Source organism: Herpailurus yagouaroundi, unplaced genomic scaffold (genome assembly GCF_014898765.1).
Source record: "Herpailurus yagouaroundi ecotype Mexico unplaced genomic scaffold, PumYag 29, whole genome shotgun sequence".
NCBI lineage: Eukaryota > Metazoa > Chordata > Mammalia > Carnivora > Felidae > Herpailurus > Herpailurus yagouaroundi.
In genome coordinates this window covers 70150412-70170883 of record NW_024412377.1, presented here as the reverse complement: position 1 = coordinate 70170883, position 20472 = coordinate 70150412, and the positions used below count along the sequence as shown (strand labels likewise).

The following is a 20472-nucleotide window of genomic DNA, read 5'->3' as shown; positions in this document are numbered from 1 at the left end:
AAAGAAAGAAAGAAAGAAAGAAAGAAAGAAAGAAAGAAAGAAAGAAAAAGAAAGGAAGGAAGGTTAAGTAGAAGCCTGGAGTTGACTAAAATAATTCTGGGCTGCAAGTATAATTTGGGAGTTACCAGTATATAGATACATTCAAAAAGGCATGAACTTGGACAGGACATCAGTGTACTTGGAGAAGGAAAAAGGTTCAAGGACAGCCTTGAGACAATCCAACATTAAGAGACCAGGAAAGAAGTACCAGAAAGCTGACAGAGGCCAATGGAAAGAAAAGGAAAATCCAGGAGTATGGATGCCAAATGAAGAAAGTGCTTCAGACAGAAGAACTAATCCACTGTGCCAAATGCTAAGAAATAAAGTATAAGAAGGATCTGTAACTGGCCACTGAACTTAGCAACATGGAGGATACTGAAGATCTCTGACAACAGCAACTTTGGTAGAATGGGAGGTGTAAAAGCCCGATCACAGCTAGTGAGAGGAAAGGAACTGGAAAGAGTACATACGTCCTGAAAATCACCGTTTCTTAATAATTTTCTTTAACGTGATTCCACTTGCTTTCTAAAGGTGTTCCAACAAAATTTCATCTACTTGTTTTCAAGCCCTGTGACCCCCGCTGTGATAACTTTTGACTACTTCTGAGCTCAGTCCCCTGATTTGAATCCCGTGTTCTCGTGTGTGTGTGTGTGTGTGTGTGTGTGTGTGTGTGTGTGTGTCTTTACTAGAAGATCAAGTATTTGTTTCAGAAATTTTATGTAAGGAGGTAAACTTTGGGTCCTTGCATGTCTGAAAAAATTTTCATCTATCCCTCAGACTTTGGGTATAGTTCAAGAAAAAACATTTTTTTCCTAACTCTGAAAGGCATGGTTTTCCAGCATCCCATGTTGCAATATGGCATCCCATTCTGACAATTTACTTCTCAGTTTTTGGTAAGTAAACCAATTTTTCTCCCTGGAATATTTAGGATATCTTCTTAATAAGTGGTATTCTATAATGCCACAAGGACTTTTTTAGCAGCAGGCCATTTTATAATTTCTCCTACACAGCCACTATTGGGCTGTTTTAAATAAGACTCATATCAGTTTGTCTCAAAGATGTCCTTTTTTAATAATGGCTATTTTCACTGTATTTGGCCTACAAAGAGTAATCCTTTGTCTGTAAACTTTTCTAATTTTCACTCTATGAGATGGTAAATTTCATCCAATTTTACTTTGAGCCTTTCAGTATTCTCTGTAATAATCTTCTAAATTTCTTGTAGTTTCTTGTTTTCTGCTTCTTTTATTATCATTTTTAACAGTGATTCATGCCTTATGACTAAAATGTAGACTAGAGTCTCTCTGTAGATACTAATTATTTCTATTTCATTGAAGGCCAGCCCTGCTCAAGTATCTACAACAGTGGTAAATACTTTCTCATTTCCATATAAAAAAAGGTATAAAAAGAAAAAAAAAAGCAGAACAGGGAGGGGGGAGGATGAATAATAAGAAATAAAAACGACAGTGGTATATCAAGATTAAAATGGTTAAATCATTAGTCCCAAATTTGTATCTTAAGTGAATCAGAAACATTGTCTCTGAGTTCTCTCTGAAGAGATGTTGCTTTGCTGAATTAATCTCTTGCTCCTTGCACTATTCACTTAATAAGTAACACATGACTTCTTTCTATTTGTGATGCCTATTCATTTCAAATGCAATTATTCATATTTCTTACTAATGGTCATAAAGTAAAATATATAAATGTGTTGTTGTCTAAGAATTAAAGAACTAAATCAATGAAGTATTAATTCTAGATCTTATTTAACCTACAAGTCATCACGTTATCATTTTAATAACCAGCAGCTATAGACAGGCAATAAAAACAACCTTCAAAACAATACAAGGGAAAACGTGCGTGTAGGACATACACCTCCAACAGCAGAATTGAAAGAGTTGTGATTAAAAAAAATTTTTTTTTCAACGTTTATTTATTTTTGGGATAGAGAGAGACAGAGCATGAACGGGCGAGGGGCAGAGAGAGAGGGAGACACAGAATCGGAAACAGGCTCCAGGCTCTGAGCCATCAGCCCAGAGCCCGACGCGGGGCTCGAACTCCCGGACCGCGAGATCGTGACCTGGCTGAAGTCTGACGCTTAACCGACTGCGCCACCCAGGCGCCCCAAGAGTTGTGATTTTATTTATTTTTTAAAAAAAAATTTTTTTTTCAACGTTTATTTATTTTGGGGACAGAGAGAGACAGAGCATGAACGGGGGAGGGGCAGAGAGAGAGAGGGAGACACAGAATCGGAAACAGGCTCCAGGCTCCGAGCCATCAGCCCAGAGACTGACGCGGGGCTCGAACTCACGGACCGCAAGATCGTGACCTGGCTGAAGTCGGACGCTCAATCAACTGCGCCACCCAGGCGCCCCCCCAAGAGTTGTGATTTTAAAGACAAAGGCCTTACTTTATTTGTACTTGCATGCACTAGGTCTATTAAATGCTTGTTTCTACTACACTAACACAGTATGTATGTAAATGATTGGACAAATGAATGAATGAACAAACGTGCTCCTTTCTCTGATGGAAATAAGGAAATATAATGAAAAGAGAGGGCTAAGTGTTGGGTACACTTGGATCTAAATCCCAACTCTGATACTCAGGCAAGTTAAATGAAAGCTAGTGGTAGTTTAAGTGATTTAAAAAAAAAAAAAAAAATATATATATATATATATATATAAATAGTAATGAATGAAAGGAACTTAGGCAAACAGAGTAATGAGTGCTCATATTCCTATATGGACACAATATATACTAATATTGGACAGTAGACCTACATCTTGAATTGTCTTTGGTATCAACATATTTCTACTCCAGTGAGTAATCAACTAATAACAAAGCTTGTATAATATTTAAAAATAACACATTTATTATTTTTGCAACATAGCCTACCTACTTCAGTAACATCATCGAACCTCTATGAGACTAATACAGTAGAATAATTAAAAAATAATTCTTTGATAAAATTTTTTTAACACTTCTCCCTTCAAAAAGCACGGCCTAATCTGCTCCCTATCAGAGTGGGTTGTACTTAGACACTTGTTTCTATTGAATACAATGTGACAGAAATGACAATGTATAATGAACAAAATTATGGCATAAAAGGCATTGTGGCTTCCACCTTGCTCTCTCTCAGCTCCCTCTCCCTGGGAAAAGCAAGCTGCTACATCATGGGATCATTCAGGTAGTCCTATGGAAAAGTCAATGTATTCCTGCCAAGAGGAGAAGGAAGTGAGGTATTCTGACAACAGCCATGTGAATGAACCACCTAGGAAGCAGCACCTTAAGTCACAATCAAACCTGCAGATGACTGCAGTCCCAACCCACATCTTCAGGGTAACCTCATGAAAGATCTTGAGACAAACCACCCAGTCAGGTTGCTCCTGAATTTCTCACCTACAGAAACTATGGTCTACTGAAGCATAACAAATTATCCTGTAAAAATTAACAAACACAAATAACTTAAATTATATTATTTTATATATAGAGAGAGATAGATAGATATGGATAGATAGGTATGTGGATACTGAATTTTCCTATATTTCCATCTATTATGAGAACGAAGCTCTTTTAAAAAAATGTTTGAGAGAGAGAGAACGAGCAGGGGAGGGGCAGAGAGAGGAGGGAGGGAGACAGAGAACCCCAAGCAGGCTCTGTGCATTCAGCACAGAGCCTGACACAAAGGGCTTGAAACTCAAGAATTGTGAGATCATGGCCTAAGCCCAAATCTAGAGTCAGACTTTTAACCGACTGAGCCACCCAGGTGCCCCAAGAACAAAGATTTTCTAATGCCATCTCATGAAAGTATATTTTCACCCTTTGAAAGAGCTGCTTATTCTCAGCATAGAAAGTGCCAGGTTATGGCTTACAGAATTAAAATGAATTATACTTATGTTTTGTTTGCTGGCAATCTCAGAACTGTTGCTTAGCTCTTACATTCTACCTATCACCTAATAAATATTCACTAACTAGCTACTGAATCAGGAACACTTACTTTTAGAATTTAAATCTGATTTAAATGAAGTTTTAGGCAAAGTGAAGGAGAAATCAGTTGAACTTCCAGAAGAAGAGCTTCAACTGAAAGCTTGGATCTTTACACCTGTGACCCATTTGCTGGGAGCCAAAAATAACTCACTTTTTTAAAAAAAAAAGCTGAGACATAATTCATATATATTAGATCAGGTATACAACATAATGATCTGATGTTTGTACATAGGGCTAAATGATCATCAAAGTAAGTCTAGTTAACATCCATCACCATAAATAGTAACAAATGAGAACTTCTAACTTGTATTTTGTTAGTAACCTTCAAATATACAATATGGTATTAATAACTACAACACCATGCTATACACTACAACCCTATGACTTATTTATTTTATAACTGAAAGTTTGTACCTTTTGCCCCCGTGCTCAACAATTTTGCCTGCCTCCCACTCCCACCTCTGGCAACCACTGATCTGTTCTATGTATGAGTTTTTTTTTTTTTTTTTTTTTAATTCCACACATGAGATCATACAGTATTTGTCTTTCTCTGATTTATTTTGGTTAGTATAATGCCTTCAAGGTCCATCCATATCCATATTGTTGCAAATGGCAACATTTCATTCTTTTTTATAGCTGAATAATACTCCATTTTGTATGTATGTGTCTGTACACACACAACCCACTTTTTTTTTTTGGCCTGAGGAAGATCAATCAATCAATCTTCCTTCTTTTCTTTTCTTTTTTTTTTTTTTTTTTGTGTTGTCTAAAACAACAGAAATTTATCTCTTACAATTCTGGAGGTTAAAAGTTCAAAATCAAGGTGCCAATGGGGTCATATTTCCTCTCAAAGGCTTTGGAGGAAATTCTTTTGTACTTCTAGCTGGTGGTGAATGCCAGCAAACCTTTGCATTCTTTGGCTATATACCACATCTTCTTTATCCATTCACCCATCAATGAACACTTAGGTTGTTTCCATATCTTGGTCATTGTAAATAATGCTGCAGTGAATATGGGAGTGTGTGTCTTTTCAAGTTAGTATTTTTGTTTTCTTTGGATAAATACCCAGAAGTGGAATAGCTGGATCACATGGTAGTTCTATTTATTAATTTTTTGATGAATCTCCATACTATCTTCCATAGCGGCTGTACCAATTTACACTCCCCCCAAGAGTATACAAGGTTTTCCTTCTTTCCATATCCCTGCCAACACTTGTTATTTCTTGTCTTTTTGATAAAAGTCATTCTAACAGATATGAGTTGATATCTCATCGTGGCTTTGATTTGCATTTCTTTGATCATTAGTGATGTTGAGCATCCTTTCATGTACCTGTTGGCCAGGTACATGTTGTCTTTGTACACTGTCTTTGGGAAAACGTCTACTCATTTCCTCTACCCATTTTCTAACTGGATTGTTTCTCTGCTATTGAGTTTTATGATTTCTTAATATTTTAGATATTGACCCTTTGTCAGATATATAATTTGGAAATATTTTCTCCCATTTATTAGGCTGCCTATAAATAACTCACAGTTAAAGCATCTTTTCTAGAAATAACAAAGTTGAGACACAAATACAATTTAATCCAACAATATGAAGAGCAAAGATTCTTGATTATTCTTCCCAGCCCTCTGCAAAATTTGTTTTATATTCTCTCATATTTCCCTTTATATATATGTGCCTGCAAAATGCCCTAAAAATGGCTCTTAAAAATTCCTTACAAAAACAAAATTCTAAAATTATCTGGCCTGCAGTTCCTTTCAGTAAAATATTTATTTATATAGAATGTTGGTGATTATTATCATACTTGAGCTATAAGTTATAGAATACAAACTTCATGACAAAATGACTTTACGATAAACTACGACAAATACAGCTAGAAAGCTGTTCCATATATGCCGGAACTAATTACACTTTACCTTAGTTTACTAACATTATCTTTCTATTTTCAGCTACTAAGGCAAAGCAAATATTCCAAGAGGTTAAAAAAGTATCTACTCTGAACAACAATCTAAGCTTGCAATTAAAGTACTTCTCACACTTATATATTCTTTCTATCTCTAGATTTATCGTGTCTTCTAGTCACAAGCACAAATGGTTTCTTTTACACATAAACAATGCAAAATATTCCACTAGATGTAATTAATAGATACCCAATTAATAAGAACAGAGGTGATATTATTCCTATATATTGCTATAAACAAATAGACACATGAATAAAATCAATTGCGGTAAATCAAGTAACATATTACCAACAGCTGGACTTCTAGGTTATACACAAGAAAACTTCCAGGATATGACTACCAGATTCTGTACATGAACAACTGTAGAAATGATAAGAGTACCTAAATCAGAGAGAAATTTTAAAAGTACAACTGTTAAACTTCTCAGATCAAATGGGCTTGCTATCCCTAGTAATGTGACGAGATAATATGATAAAAGGTTAAGCATATTTAACTATTACCTTTCTTGACAATGCTTCTGTAAATTATTGTAAAAGAGGAACAATAAACTCAGCACTGATACAGTGAAAATTATACTGAAAAACATAAAATATATGTAATCAGAAAGAGACCATTTGATAATCCAAACTTTTGTATTTAAGTAGTTATAAAACTGTATTTCCAATTTCTGTTATGGTAAAGCCTCTATCTCACCAAATGATTATAAACTGTTACTCTATTTAAAAAAATTGTTACAAACTGCTATTTCTAAAAGACTAACCATACAGAAAAACCTGTGAAGAAAGAACTGAATGAGAATATAACCAACACACTAGAACAATAAAGATTTTCTCTGGTTTACTGGAAATATAACTGGCTAAGGGGGAAAAAAAGGATTAAAGTCGAAGACAAATTGAGATGGAAGAATAAAATATCAATCCATCAAAAAATAGGATGAAGAATATTCTTCAAATTTACCTCTCATTTAGATAGGAAGATCTGATTCAGATGTGGCACAAAGAGGGCCCTGGCTCAACTCACCCTCCTATGGGATGCCAAGAAAAATCGGTTTCAAATCAAGAAACAGCACAGATTTATTTCCATGTCAATGAGTGAGCCAAGAAAAGAAATAACAAGAGTACAGGAAAAAAAGGAAAATAGAAAATTCAATGTTATGCATACCAAATGTAGCAAATTTCATTTGATGATAAAAATTCACAAAATGTGCTCAGAACAAATTAATACACCTATGATATTTAGAGACTTGGATGCCTGCTAACCACAAAAAAAAAAAAAAAGAGCTTATGTGTGTGGGTTTGGGAAGAGAAAAAAACAAGCATGACAAAACGCTGATGCAAGATGTTGTGTAAGAGTGGTTCCTTATACTTCACAAAAATTTGTTTAGAAATTTTCATGATAAAATCTTTTCAAGTATTTTCCTTTTCTCTGCACTCATTTGTTGAAGAACTATTAAGTGCAAAACTCTTAAACATATGTTACAGTTCAATGGATTTTTACATATATTATATATCTGAATAACTACCATGTGGTTCAAGATATAAAACATTACCATCATTTCAGAAGGTTCTCTCTTACCCCTTCCAATTTATTAACTCCTCTCAATCCAGAGGCAACCACTTTCTGGACTTCAACTCCCCCAAATTAGCTTTTACTGTTTTAAAATACACAAGTGGAATTATACAACGTGAACTCTTTTGCGTCTATCTACTTTTGATCAACACAATTCGTTCATGTTGTTATAAATGTTCCTATACATAAATTCTGATGCAATATTTTGTTGTTTTTTCAGATCGAAATGTTTTCTAATTTCTATTGTGACTTCAGATTAATGCACTATTTAAAAATGTCTTGCTTAACTTCTAAACATCTGGAGTCTTTCCAGTTATTTTTCTATTACTGAACTGTAATTAATTCCACAATGATCAGAAAACACGCACTACATAATGTCGATCTGAAATTTGATACTTCTTTAAGAATTAGAATATTTTGGGGCGCCTGGGTGGCGCAGTCGGTTAAGTGTCCGACTTCAGCCAGGTCACGATCTTGCAGTCCGTGAGTTCGAGCCCTGCGTCGGGCTCTGGGCTGATGGCTCAGAGCCTGGAGCCTGTTTCCGATTCTGTGTCTCCCTCTCTCTCTGCCCCTCCCCCGTTCATGCTCTGTCTCTCTCTGTCCCAAAAATAAATAAACGTTTAAAAAAAAAAAAAAAAAAGAATTAGAGTATTTTGTCAAATATCCCAAGTGCACTTAAACAAAAAAAAAAGGTATAGTCTTCAGTTGTTAAACACAATGTTCTATAAATGTCAATTATGTCAAGGTGATTAATCATGTCATACAAATTTTATTCCTTTACTGATTTTTTTACATAACTGTTCTATCATTTACTTAAACATGTATTTAAAGTCTCAGCTATGAATACATACCTATCTTTCCTGTTAGTTATACTAATTTCTCCATTCAGAATCTATATTATTAAGTGAACACATACTTACAATTATATTTTCTTCATGAAGTGACCCACATATTATAATATATTCCTCTTTACTTATTATAATACATCTTGTCTTACATCTGTTTTGTACAAATTAATACGATCAGCTTTCTTTTGGTGTTTGCAGACAATACTCAATTTTATCTTTTTACTTTGATCTTACATGCATTTTGCACTTAAAGTGTTCTTTATAAATTAAACATACATGAATCTTTATTTATTTATTTATTTATTTTTAAGGTTTATTTATTTTTGAGAGAGACAGAGACAGAATGAGAGTGGGTTAGGGGCAGAGAGAGAGGGAGACACAGAATCCGAAGCAGGCTCCAGGCTCTGAGGTCAGCATAGAGCCCAACACGGGGCTTGAACCCACGAGCTGTGAGATCATGACCTGAGCTGAAGTCAGTCGCCCAACCAACTGAGCCACACAGGTGCCCCATACACGAATCTTATTTATAAGGGCTAACAATATTTGTATTGCCACTGAAGTGTCTAAACCATTTACATTTAACATAATTGCCATAATACAGATTAGCTTAAGTATCACCTTTCTATGTGTTGTTTCTTTATTCTTCCTTTCTTGACTTCTTTGGTACTGGTCAATTTTTTTTTTTTTTTTTTACTATTCCATTTTATTTCACCTACTAGCTTGTTTGAAATACCTTTTAGTATCAATATTTCAGTGGTTTCCCTTGAAATTACAAAATGCATCTTTTTTATTTGCTGAATGTTATTTCCTAGAGGCTCAGAATAACTTATCTTCCTTTAAAGAGTGTTTTAAATTTTCTCATCTCAGGTAATTACACCGCAGGTAAAGACAAAGTGTGGGTTGGATGAAAGTACAAAATATCTGAGAACTGCAGAAACAGAAAGCTGGTACCCACTCACAGGCTCTTATCTATCAATCTCTACTAGGTGCTGAAAAGATTGGGAACAGGCTGGAGACTAAAGAGGCCTTCTTTCAGGGTGAAAGGAAGGTACTGATTGCCAACAAGTGAATAAAATAAAGTCCTACCTACACCTTTCACCCATACAGAAAAGAAAAAAAAAAAAAGCCTTACCCTATCGACAGAATGACACCAATTACTGTCCTCCATTGTGGCTAGAGGATAGGTAAAAGAAGAAAAACAAAACAAACCACCTTTACTACTGAACAGTGTTAGGAAATAGAGCAAGGATTTCAAGAGATGGAAAAGCAAATGAAAGAAATAAAAGACACATTGACAAATAACAAAAAGGCATTTATGGGCTCATCAAAGGACCAGGGGAAGAAGATATAAATGAACTTCAAGACAGGTCATGAAAAAGTACCCAAACTGAAATACAAATTAAAAAAAAAAAAAAAAAGTGTGGGGAGGAAATTAAACAGAGCCTCCAAGAAATGTAGGACTATATGAAATGAACTACCACCTACATAACCAGATTCTCACAAGCAGAGCTGGTAAGTGGTACAGATGAAATATTAGAAGATATTCTGAGAAATTTCCAAATATTATTTAAGAGATTAAACATAAATTTAAGAAAGGCTCAGCAAACAATCACAACAAGCACTATATATAGAAAACACAAGTACCCCCAGACAAACCATTTTCAACCTGCTGTAAAAACCCAACAATAAAGGAAACATTTTTGACGCAGAGAAATGAAGAATTACACCTGACTTCTTGTCAGAAACCATACAAGCAAAAAGACAATATAAATGGCATCCTTAAAGTAACATAAGAAAAACACTGTGAACAAATAATCCTATACCCAGCAAAATACTGTGCAAGGAAAATAAAAAGTAAAATAGAGTATGTTATAGCCCACCCAAGAGACTTTGTTACCAGTAGACGTGAACTACAGAAAGAGTACAAAACAGACATTTGACTCTACAAAGGAATATGGAACTCTAAAGATAATTAAAGTGAAGTTACATGCAAAAATTTTTTTTCCTTATTTTTAGTTACTTCAAACCAGAACTGTATAAAGTAGCACTCACTGATAGAACTTTCTGAGATGATGAAAATGTTCTATATCTTACACAGTTCGATCTGAAAACTAAAAGCTACCTGTGGCTACTAAGCACTTAAAAAAAATGGCTAATATACAGAAATTAATTTAAACTTAATACTAACTACTTGAAATTCAAATTAAATAGTCACACTGGCTAGGACATACTAGAGAATGCAGGTCTAAAGCAAACACAGGTCTAAAGCAAGGTATTATGAACTTATGGCATATATAAAAGTAAAACATATAACAATAGTAGTGCTAACATAGTAAGAAATTGGCAATATACTGTTATGAAGTACTGATACCATATAAAAAGTGGTATAACACTGCCTGTATAAAGACTGGAATTAAAGATGTATAATACAAATCACAAAGAAGCCAGTATAAATTTTTTAAACAGGCAAACTTAAGTATAAGTAATGAGCTACTAATGAAGATAAAAATAGAGAACCTATTTTTATAGGTTAAATAAAAAACTACTAAGAAGGGAGATTTAAATGTAATCACATTAATAATTACATTACACATAAATGGTCTAAACAACCAAATTAAAAAGCCATATTGTCAGGATGGGTTAAAAAGAAAGTGGGTTGTCTATACCAAACCTATTTTAAATATAAAGGCATAGATGTAAAGTAAAAAGATATACTATGCAAACACTAACCAAAAGAAAGGTAGAGTGATATTAACGTCAGATAAAATAGACTGCAGAAAACGGAATACTGTCTTTATACAAAGTATGTTATTGGTCTACAAAAAAAAGAGAAACATGGAAATCAATTATAAAGATATGTTTACATATACATTTTACATATTTATTATATATATATTTTCAAATATTTCGAAACTGAGTGATATACGTTTTTAAATTTGAAATTTACTGTCAAATTGGTTTCCATACAACACCCAGTGCAAGAATGATATACTTCTAAATAACCATGGGTCAAAGTGAAAGTCACATTAAGTATTTAGAAAATATCAACAGAACAAAAGTTGTGGGAATATCTAAAGTAGTGTTTAGAAGGAAATGAAGGTCTCAAATCAATGGCTCAAGTTTATACCTTAAGAAATCCTAACACACTGGATTTAAACCCAAAAGCATACAAAAAGAAAATAGTAAAGAGCAAACATCAATGAAACTGAAAAGAAAAAAATTTTTTAATGCAATAAAACAAAAAACTGGATCTTTGGAAAAATTAATAAAATTGATAAACCTGGACACAAACTAGTAAAGGCAAAAGAGAGGACACATTGTCAACATGAGAAATAAATGAAAAGACATCATTACAGTAGCTATAGACAGTAAAGAGATAATAAAGAAACAACTTTACGGCAATGAATAGATGAAAAAGATGAATTCTTTGAAAGACACAAAGCACTAAAATTCATATAGTGAGTAAAAGTGATTCATGCAAAGACGAAAAACTTTCAAGAATCGATAACCCTAATCATCTTATACCTATTGAATGTATCCTTTAAAACCTTTCAAAAAGAGAAATCTGGGCCCAGAGGGATTAGCTTGAAAACTCTAGCAAAGATTTATCAAACAAAGACCACTCTTATCGGAAATTTTTCAGAAAATTTAACACTTTCAAATTCTGAGGCCAGCATGATCCTAATACAAAGATTTACATGAAAAGTCATCTTTTGTGGACATAAATACAAAACAGTACTCAACAAACTATGAGCAAATCTAATCCACCAATTTATGAAAATGATAATACGTCATGACCAAATGAGATATCTAGAGAATGCAAGGCTGATTCAACATTTAAAAATAAAATATTAACAGACCATATGATCATCTCAATAAATAACAGTGAAAACATCTGACCAAACTCAGTGTCCACTTGTTAAAAATTCTCAGCAATCAAGGAACAGAATGAGAACACAGTTAACTTCATAAAAGGCCTAGTATACTTAAAATGGTAATATAGAATATATAGAATATATAATAATAATTTGATAAAAAGGCCCTATTATACTTAATAATAAAAGACTGAAACCAACAAGTCACTTCTAAAAAAATTTATGGAAAAGCAAAAAACTACAACAGCCAGGATGATTTTGAAAAAGAGTAGGTCAGGTGGCACCTGCATGGCTCAGTCGGTTAAGTGTCCAACTCTTGATCTCGATCTCGGCTCAGGTCACGATCTCGTGGTTCATGAGTTCGAACCCCGGGTCAGGCTCTGCACTGACAGTGAGGAGCCTGCTTGGAGTTCTCTCTCCCACTCTGTCTGACCCTACCTCACTCATGCTTGCTCCTCTCTCTCTCTCTCTCTCTCAAAATAAATAAATAAACTTTAAAAATTAAAAAAAAAATAGCAAGTCAGTCAAAGAAAGACAAATACCATACGATTTCACTCATATGTGGAATTTACAAATGAGCAAAGGGACAAAAAAGAGAGGCAAGCCAAGAAACAGACTCTTAAATAGAGAACAAACAAAATAGAGAACAAAAGAGAGGTGAGGAGGGAATAGGTGAAATAGGTGATGGGGGTTAAAGAGGGCACTTGTGATGAGCAATGGGTGTATGGGAGTGCTGAATCACTATATTGTACACCTGAATCTAATATTACACTGTAGGTTAACTAACTGAAATACAAATAAAAACTTAAAAATGAAGTAAGTACTGCAAATAAACAAAGTTGGGAGTACTCACACTACCTGATTTCAAGATTTACTGTAAAGCAACAATAACCATGACAATGTGGAACTGGCAAAACGACAGGTATAAAGATCAAGGAATTAGTCCAGAAATAGACCCACATATATGGACAACTGATTTTTAACTAAGTTAATTCAATGAGGAAATCAAAGGTTTCCTAACAAATGATGCTAGAACTGAGAAAACAAGCCTTAATCCTTATCTCACACCATATATAAAAACTCACTTAAAAGGTATGATACACCTTGTCATAAAAGCCAGAACTATAAACCTGTAGAAGAAAACATAATCTGTACAACTTTCCACTAAGCAAACTTAGAACACAGAAACACAAATCCTAAAAGGAAGATTGATGAACTGAATTTAATCGAAATTAAAAACTCTTCTGTTCTGAAAAGTTAGGAAAATAAAAAGGTAAGCTTCAGACTGTATTATGTGTGTATGTGTCTGTGTGGGTCAAAGGACTTCTGCAAAAAAATATACAAAGAATACATACAACTCAGTGAGATAAACAATATTTACAAATAAGCAAGATTTGAACCGATACTTCACAAAGGAAGACACACAAAGGACCAAAAGCAAATTCTCAGCATTATTAATCTTTAGATAAATGTAAATTAATATTATAGTGTGATATAACTACATACCCACTAGAAGGACTAAAATGAAAAAGTCTGAAATAACCAACTGTTGATGAGGGTATAGAGCAACTGGAACTGTACATGGAAGCTGTGTGGCAGGTTTTTACATGTAAACATTCAGTTACAATACAATGCGACAGATGCATTTCTAGATATTTACCCAAGAAAAACACAAAACTTCATGAACAGATGTTTACAGCGATTTATCAATAATACCCCCAAACTGGAAACAATCCATTTATCCATAAATATGTGAAATAGTCAACAAACTGTGATAGACCAATACCATGGACTGCTACTCAACAATTAAAAGTCATGAATCAGTTAAACACAGAAAAGTATTTAGGATTCTCTAACCCATCATGCTAACAGAAAAAAAAGCTAGATGCAACAGAGTATGTAATTCCATTTATATGAAACTCTAGAACAAATGAAACCAATTTACAGTGAGAAAGAGAGGACAATGGTTTCCTGGGGCTGAGGGGTAAAAATGTCACTGCATAGGGCAGAAGGGAACTTCTGGGAATGAGAGAAATATTCTCTATCTTGATAGTGGTAATGAAAACATTCTACTGTTGAATGTGGTGCTGGTGATAGGGGTGTACGTGTTCGTCAAGACATACTCAACTGTCTATTTTAAATACACACATTTTATTGTATGTAAATTATCCTCAAAAAAGGTGATTCTTTAAAATGGAACTCTTTTGGGAAAATATAAACCAAGGAATAATGGTAATGCCCTTATATAACCACTAAAAAGAAGTCAAAAACATCAATAAAATTCAATACCCACTATGGTTTTTAAAAATGTCATCCGAAATTAAAAATAACAATAAAATCACCTTGGAAAGCCAAGAACAGAAGAAAATATTTTAACTTAATATTCTCTTTATCAGAAAGTTTCAGCAAACATCATAACCGATGTTTAAAAAATCAGAAGCATTCCCCTCAAAGACAGAAACAATATGTTTTTAGCTATCACTATTATTCAAAATTATATAGGAAGTATACCAGCCAAAGCAATGAGGAAAACACCTAAGTTATAAAAAAAAAAAAAAAAATGAAAAGAAAGCCACAAATCTGTGAAAACTTTCAGACAATCATCAACTCAAGTGATTAGATACATGATAAACAAAAAAATTCAAAAGTTTTCCTATAACCAGAAAGAGAAAATTTTACTGAAAGTTTCCATCCACCAGAGCAAATCAAATCATAAGATAGCTAGGAATATTAGAAAGGAATGTGATACATATGGGGGGGGCGGGGGACCTATAAAACTCAATACTTAAGAATATAAGGCAAGATGTGAATAAAAGGGAAAGACATACCATACATGCATACTTTTCTGAGGGGAGAGGCTTGGTATCATAAAGATCAGTTTGCCCAAAATCAATCTAAAATTTCAATATGACATCATTCAAAAAACCTAAGGATTTTTCATTTAATTTATAAATTGAGTCTGAAGTTCATCTGGAGAAGAAATGCATAAGAGTGAAGTAATTTTGAAAAAAGGGAAAAATGGTTATCAAAATTTTAAATATGCATACCCTTTTACCTAGCAATTCCATTGATAGGAATCCATGCTCCAGAAATAATCACATACAGAGGAAGTTTCCCTAACAGTTGACTTTTAGGATAAAGGTAGGACTACAAGGGGGGTGGGAACTGCACTTTTTACCATTCTTCCACACTGTTTGAATTTTTTTTTAATTATTTAAGATTTAAAGTTTGTAATTAAAAACTAATCAATACATGAAAAAGTTGGTTTCAAATAAAGCATTATTTGTGATTGCAAAAAAACTAAATGTCTTTCAATAAAGGAATGGTTAATTACAGCTCATTCAAACTAATGAAATACCTCTTAACCTTTGTCAGTATCTGAAAGACCTATATATAACAAATAAAGATGTCCAACACATAAAAACAAATGAAAGAAGCAAGTGATATACCAATGTGTCTGGTATTCCTCCCACTTCTCCCCCCCAAACCCAACTTTACATGTATGTAAATGTGTTCAGAAATGCATTTAGAAAGATGCACAGTAAATGGTTAACTTTAGACAGTGGAGTGGGGCTGGGGGATGAAAAATGTTCACTTTTACCTGACAGTCCTTTTTCTAAATTGTTAAATTTTACATCAAGTTTGCATTTCTGTAATTAATTTTTAACACTTAAAATTATTTTATATAAAAATGACATGAATTCTAGGAGAAAAAAACTAAAAAAATAGTTTAAACGTTTATTTCTGTTATCACCATGTTTATTTACATACTCTTCAAATGATCTGTAGTCTTCAGCAGAGGTGACTGCCATTTTAAGGAAATTCAACTGACCAACTAGATTATGATAAAAAATAATACAGTGCGCCTTTTTTTTTAAGTCGTAAACTTCACAGAAACATCAGACTCAAAGCAGGTTCCATGCGTATGCAAAAAATTTTAATGCCTTGGAGAGGGAAGTCTCCTAAACAGATTATTCTTCCTCCTTGCAAAAGAGTATTTACCTCCTCCTTTTTTCTTCAACTTGGTCTGGGCGACTTTAAACTCACCATTTTGAATGTGCGCAAAATGATTTACAAGCAGTAATCTTAGGGAGGCCAAAACTGAAGGTGGATCTGCGAGAGGGGGGCTCAGACCTGACATCGCTAACCGGCAGAAGCATTGATGGAATGGCGGTAATATCGGGAGAAAAACGATTGTTGTGATTTGTACAGGGCGTACTGCGTACCCGAGCCTTGGTGACAATCGGAGAAAATGCAAATACAGCCAGGAGAGCGACCGCAACGGAAGGCTTCTTGGGGGGGGGGGGGGGGCGGGCGCAGGCCTGTGGCGTAAGATGGATCAGCTCTATGTGGGGTGACTGGAAATGGACAGAGAAGGCGGCTGTGAGATTTTGGTAGGGGGGGCACACTCATACAGCCGCCAGTTTCGGCAGAAAGGCAGCGGGGTCCTTGGCCAAGGCACCAAGGACAGCAGAAGCGGCGGCAGGGAAGAGCGGCCGGTGGACACCCCGAGATCAATCGATGCCATTCGCTGGGGCCAGCAGGCGCGGTGGCCACGGACTCGAGCGCGGCCCCAGGTCCGGGTTGGACCGGGCCCAGGAGGCGAAGAAGGCCTCTCACAGCCATCAACCCCACCCACCATGGCCGGCGCAGCGGGCAGGGACAGGCCCCACTCCTTCTCGAGGAGAGAAATTAAGAAACGGAGGGGGTGAAGGCAGCAATTTCCTCGCCCCGACCCTGATATTCCTGACATCAGAACAAGCCAGATTAAAAAAAAAAAAAAAAAAAAAAATCCCCTCACCGAACTGTGCAGCGGCTCCGGAGCGAGAACAGCGCTCGATCCTCCACCCGCCACCACCGCCTTCTTCTCCGCCTCCGACTCCTCCCCCGCGGAACGCGCAGCGGCAGGCGGCAGCGGCGGCGGTGGCGGCGGCGGCGGCGGCAGCGGCGGCGGAAGCAGAGGCGGTGGCGGCGCGTCCCGCCCCTTGCGCCGCGGTAGAGGCGAAGGAGGAGGGCACTCAAGCCCCGCCCCGAGGCCAGCACCGACCAATAGACTCAAAGGGCCTCTGCGGGAAAAATCCACATGTCCAATCGGAACCCGAGGAGTGGGCTCACGTCAATGGTTGGGACGTGGCAGAAAAACGGGAAAATACTTGGACCGTATGTACTCCCTGGTACTCCCTTCTCGTTCAGTAGGACTTCATCGATTGGCCGAAGAGCGGAAGGATGAAGGCACACTCCCCCCACTCTCAACCCAGTCCGGGTCTGGGCACACCTCCTTTCCCTGCAGCACTGCGACGTTCGGGCAGGGGGCGGGGCACCGTGATGGGGCTGGAACGGCAAGGCCTTTTGTGGTTCAGGCTGGGAGAAAAGGCGGGGTCTCAGGGAAAGGGAAGGGGGTGTGGAGAACCAAGGGAAGAACTGGCGCAGCTAGACTTTTTCAGAAAACCCGAAGCAACAACCAAAATGGAGGCGTTAAAATCAATCCTAATTCCACTGGAAACCTGACTGACAAGGTTAAGGTCTCCTGACATAAAGTTCAAAGCGTTGCAGTTCAGATATGAGTGGGACAAGAAAAAATAGATGGAAGAAGGACACACTGGCCCATCCTGACTCGGCTCACTATCTAGTGGGTTTTCCCCTCCCACCCTACAATCACACCCTTGCATCCTCATTTCTCATTCTGTTGGAAGCGGAGTATAGCGGACGCCTGCTTTCGCTCTCTATAGACCTTGCCTAATTAGAACCTTCCAGTTTGCATCTAGAGGCTAACCGGCTGTCAAGGCGAGAAGTAACAGCTCCCATCACATGTAACCAAAATAAATACAACAGCTGTAGTCCCTGGACATCTTCCTTAATTTAAACACGAGTAACAGTTTACTTAATCATGTCAGTGATGCTAAATTGTTTCTTTGTCCGGCAAATGTCCTTTCTTTTTCATCCTGAACATGTCCGCTTCTCTGATTACAGTCCTGCTTTCCTGCCACCTTATTCCCCAACCCCCTCAACTCCTTTCACACATATGTCCAGTGCCCAGGATATATTTATCGTGTCCCCTCCCCCAAGGATTAAGAGCCCCACTTCTTGTGCTGTCCCTGGCAACTGCAAAATCTGCCAGTGATCTCAGACTTTTTTTTTTTTCCTGTTGGTTAAAACAAATTATCCAAAATTTACTATGGGAACTTAAGTTATGAGATTTGTTATAGGCATTTTGTGCAATCAAATCCAAGTCTCAGCCCACCCATGTAGTACATTTCTTACCAAGAAACCATTTCCCACTTGATATTTCTCTTTTACACACGTCGCTCTAGAAGCTGTGGCTCTTTTTCCATCCAAGTTTTCCCACTTTGAAAGATAATTCATACTTTAATCACATTTCTTTAATCTCCCTTAGGATGTTGCATACTGATCCAATTGGATATACCAACATGTTTGTTGGGGCAGGGTTTCTCAACTTCAATCTTTTTCATACTTGTGTATACTACTCACAGTATTATTTATTGTTTTCTTTAAATGTATTTTTTTTCAATTTCTTTAGAGGGAAAGTTTATAAAAGTACTATGAATGGAAGAAAACCTCCATCATCGATTCTAGTTTGAAAGTAACAGTAAGAAAAGTGAACAAAACAATTTTTTTAAATTGTTTAATTTTTTTTAAATTGTTTAAATTTTTAAATTTTAAATTGTTTAAATTGTTTAAATTTAAATTGTTTAAATTTTTTTAAATTGTTAAATGGCTAGAAACTATTGCCTACTAAAGTCTCTGAACCTAAACCCCACTTCCTGTTAAAAGGGTCTGTTACCAAGCATTAGACACATATTAAAGATCAAGCACACAAATGGCATTTTTATCATGATGTAATCAAAGGATAGAAAAATAGAGCTAAAATAGGAATCACTTTCTCACAATGAGTCATTGTTTTTAATCCTGCATGCATGCCCCAAGTAAAGTCATCCAAGGCATCAGAAGTGATCTGTGTTACTTTTTGGGAAACACTGCTGTGGAGGCTTAAATCATGTATTCTATAATCAAACAGACTGTATTCTCATAATAGCTCCTGCATTTATAGCTGTGTGCCTCTGGACAATCTATTTACCTCTCTGGCCTCTTATTTCCAATTTAAATATGGGAAAAGTAATAATATTTACTCATGAGTCACTGAATACATTAAATAGCCTAATAAAGGTAAACCATATCATACCATGTTGTAAGTACTAAATACATATTAGCTGATATATTATGTGTAAATAGAGATGATAATAATATGTATTATTGCCTTGTACATATAATTCTTATTGACTCCAGAGATGAGAAGCATTCCCCAAAGCAATGAGTTGAAGATATGATGTAAAACAGTGGTCCTTAAAGAGTGATACAGACCAACAGCATCAGCATTGCCTGGGAACTTTTAAAAATACAAATTCTCAGGTAGGTCCATCCTCAGACCTGAATTGGAAACTCTAACTGTGGAGTCCAGCAATCTGTAGCTTAGCGAGTCTTCCAGACGATTCTGATGTATGTAAAGTTTGGTGACCACAGATATCATAGAAAGAGGACTGACTAGTCAAGGAGTGGGAGGGCCTGACTTTTAATTATAGTCTTTTTTTTAAAATTTTTTTTCAACGTTTATTTATTTTTGGGACAGAGAGAGACAGAGCATGAACGGGGTAGGGGCAGAGAGAGAGAGGGAGACACAGAATCGGAAACAGGCTCCAGGCTCTGAGCCATCAGCCCAGAGCCCGATGCGGGGCTCGAACTCACGGACCGCGAGATCGTGACCTGGCTGAAGTCGGATGCTTAACCGACTGCGCCACCCAGGCGCCCCAATTATAGTCTTAAAGTGACATCAGCCAAATGGAGGCATAAGGACCTCTGAAAATTCTTTTCTCCACAAAAGCAGTGAGAAAACTGGCAATTTTGTCAGAGTCAACTTTTTCCAAATTCTAGATATTAACCAAAGGCTTGCAGCAATCCAGGAAGCATTTATGCAGGAAAACAGCTGAATTTCTCAGTAAGAACAGTAAGTTTTGTGATGTTTTGACTTATTCTAACCCAATCCCTCTAGCTCCAGTTCTGCTTTTGCACTGAAAAACAATAGCCCACAATCATGGGGAAAACCAGCAGCCTGGCAGCCACCTGATGAGGCAGAGTGAGACTGGAGAGCCTTCAAAACCTAATTCTAAGAGAATAATTTCACCT

The 20472-nt window shown here is 36.2% G+C and overlaps 1 protein-coding gene across 1 annotated transcript in view; it reads right to left on the bottom strand.

Annotated features, from left to right (window-relative positions):
- Window positions 1-17216, bottom strand: part of PJA2 (praja ring finger ubiquitin ligase 2) — a 68806-nt gene extending 51590 nt beyond the window's left edge. The window contains exon 1 of the mRNA XM_040447023.1: window positions 17075-17216. The gene's annotated coding sequence lies outside the window, so the exon portion shown is untranslated. The remainder of the gene's footprint in view (window positions 1-17074) is intronic.
- Between the last annotated feature and the right edge of the window lie 3256 nt (window positions 17217-20472).